General features: G+C 32.6%; 1 long non-coding RNA gene across 1 annotated transcript; it reads right to left on the bottom strand.

Annotated features, from left to right (window-relative positions):
• Positions 1-830: 830 nt before the first annotated feature.
• On the bottom strand, positions 831-2,816 carry LOC134239720 (uncharacterized). The gene is made up of 3 exons (XR_009986279.1): positions 2,721-2,816; positions 1,058-2,435; positions 831-947 (listed from the first exon to the last, which is right to left on the bottom strand). It is a non-coding gene; the product is annotated as an uncharacterized LOC134239720 (long non-coding RNA).
• Positions 2,817-3,354: the final 538 nt, after the last annotated feature.

A 3,354-nucleotide genomic window follows, 5' to 3' on the forward strand; every position in this document is an offset into this window, starting at 1 on the left:
GTGAAGTATGCTTCTTAAAGGATACATAAATATATGCATGATATGCATGAAGAAAATTGATAATGAAAGCAAAATTCTTGAAATATTATAAAAAAAAGTTATCAAAACAGTAAAACCTTGATAAAAAAGAAAAATAACAGTCAAAGTCAATAAAAATGAAATTTAAAAAAAAAACAAACAAAAACAAAACCAATAAAAGGTACTAGTAACTGCAAATAATGAAGATAATTAATAGAACACTTTTTTGTTTATATTTACTTCTCCCTGCTTTTACATAACAATTTTGCAAATCTTTTGTGAGGTCATTTAAGACCTGAATACAGCCTGCATAAAACTTTGGGTCTTGAAGTATGATCTGAAATATTGAATTCTTGCGGGTAATATACTATATATCAAACATGTAATGTGTCACATTTCATCATATTTTTTCTATACAAATTTTGTAATTCTTAGGATCTTTTATTGAAAACAATTAATATAATGATGCAGGGTTTACAGGTGTTCATAAAAGTCTGTCAATATGTCTCAGTGGCTTTGTGGTTAGAGTGCTGGCACAATACATCAAAGGCCCTGGGTTCAAGTGAAGTCTCAGTTGATATATGATTTTTCACCACAATAATCTTGCTAATTATTTCAGTAGAATTCTCATAGAACTCAAAGGCAAATCAGTGATTAATATTCATATAGAAGAATTATACTGAATGAACACAAGGCACACAAGGCTATCTGTTAAGTATTGGGAATGCAAGTGGTTAGTTATCTTAATGCATAATTTGACAGCAATGGAAAGCATTCAAAAGCATATATTTAATTGAATGTCTTACCTTAAGAGGAAATATTTGGGACTTGGTTGACATTTCCTGACTGTAGGGGTGAGGAATATGCTTTGGGATACAAGACTCCATCCACTTTACCTCTGGAAAATAAGCCACCATAATCCTCCCAACCTGAAGTTTTACAGAACAATTAAAAATGTTTGCTATATGCTGACAATACAAATTTATTTTAAAAAGATTTTAAAAGGTTATTTTTAAAAAAGAAAAAAATATACACCCACCATATATCCATACATTTCCTTAAGTTTCATTTCTTCATTTCCATTTAGAAAAAAAGTACTGGAAGGAATTTCCTCAGGCACAACTCTATTGTGTTCCAAATCTGACACATCTACTCTGTCTGGATAATACGTTGATGCTGTATAATGGTAGTGCTTATTCCCACCTGTAAGTCTCACATCTCTTGCAATTGTCATACCATCAATGTTATCTGCTGTAATTTTTCCAGGTTTTCCTTCCCTTATGCTTCTTATTATACCTTCAGTGTTGAAACGGCCCATGTCCTCTAAAAATCCATATTAACTGCCAGATGCCAGTGTTATATTTGCTTTGTTGAAAATATCAAGCAGATCATTTCCAGCGTGAAACCGTAGAGCAACACAAGTGCTTATTTTTTGTACTGCGCACAAATCCTTGTTCCTTCTGTTCATTGCCATACCATACATTGTAGCTATTGTGGAATTAGCTGCAGATACTTTTTCAGGATCTGTGAAAATTGAAGATGACATAGTCTGAAATATTTTAAATACAAATGGTAGGCAATTTTGAAATTCAATGAGACATTTGCTTAAAATGTCTTCCGACTTCAAAAGTGATGGTTGCTGAAATGCTCTTAGAACAGAGGGACCTGGTGGTACTGTCTGTGAACAAAGTTTGTCTGCTATTAATTCAGTCTCAAGTAATATCAGGCGCTGGATTTCAGCCAACTTGTTTTTATTCTTGAAGATTTCTTCAGCTGTACAGCATTCACTTTCCTTGTTATGTTCATCTTCTTTCCTAAAGAAATCTATCTTAGATTGCAAGGAATTAGATTTGGCCATCTCCAGAGGTGTCAAATAACTTCCATAACTATGATCAGATGCAGCTATGTCAGACAAATTACAAGGTTCCTTGGGTGTAGAACTGACTGGCGTGACATCAATACCCGAAAACTGAAGTCTTTTTTTTTTTCTTTGGATTGATTGGTGTCAGTGGTTGTTTATTTTCTTTGTTTTCCTGATCAGCCTTATTTTTTGTAGAAGAGCTTGGTGTTTGATTCTGGGCCATTCTTTTAATTCTTGCCTGTGCACTTAAAAGACTTGGCTTCCTTGAAATAGCTGTTAATAAATTGTTGCGAAATTGCACACATATGTCTAAATTTCGTTTACAGGTCAAACATATCTTGCACTGACTGATACATATATTTTCCACTGTTGTTAGATCCACCTCAAAAGACTCTTTGAGAGCATTCAATACTTTATTGTTTCCTGGTAATGCAACATTAGTAATAATATTTCGCAACTGTCCAGTTTGCGGTTTCTGGCATAAAAACATAAGGTGTCTATGAGTATTCTCTTTAAAGGGGTCTGGTTCATCATTACATTTGATTGGACACATTTCCTGAAATAATAATTGATAATTTGTTATATAAGTGATTTACAATAGTTTGTTAACTCTTCAGATCATATTATGCTAGAAATTCACGACAAAAACAATATAACTTTCTCTAGTTTGTTGTTTTATCCATAGACCTAAAGGGTCTATGTTTTATCAAAACATCTCATTTGAGGAAATTCGAACAATCTCGTCGTTAAAAAAATCAAATAGAAACAAAAAAAAATCTCTCGAGTGTTCTTTTCTTCTCATATTTTACACTTAGAAATAAAAAAGCAACAACAAAATTACCTAGTCAACCTGCATCTATATAATATTCTATTTGTCTACAAATGTAGTTCTACTTTCAAATTCGAGGCGAACGCGATGTAGTTCCTGGGAAATCCCTATCCCATAATGCTTAACTGGAAGAGTTTGGTTTGTGAGCAAACGAACTCTGGCGGAAGTTTGCGGGAGGCATAGAAACTATAAACAGTATGGCGTTTCATCATAAGTATGGGTAGAAAACATCGCTAAAACTTAAATTGTAAGCAAAATTAACCTTTGGCATTAATTGTAGGAGGATTAGATATTTTCGTTTGTATAATGTGTATGACGACAAAGAATGAAGAACAAATTTAAATACAGTAAATAGATGAAATCCATCTAACTCATTTCTTGAGTTGCCTTTGTTCAGTCTGTCTTTCAAAAACCATAACACTAAAAATACACTATAGAATGCATTTTATAGTGTAGGATAAGACCAATTATGACGAGCTCATTTGTTTGCAATGTTGATTTTGCAGTTGCATGTATTAATTACTTGATTTTTAATACCTACATAGGTGTTTCAGCTCTGTTGGGTTTCAGGTTGGTGTATGACAGTTTGTTGTTTGTTTTTATACTTTAATAATTATTTTTAAAAAAGGCAGAAATTATTGTTTTT

This window comes from Saccostrea cucullata, unplaced genomic scaffold, assembly GCF_032062105.1.
Source record: "Saccostrea cucullata isolate Sc308-1 unplaced genomic scaffold, CSIRO_AGI_Scuc_v1 ctg17637, whole genome shotgun sequence".
Classification (NCBI taxonomy): Eukaryota; Metazoa; Mollusca; class Bivalvia; order Ostreida; family Ostreidae; genus Saccostrea; species Saccostrea cuccullata.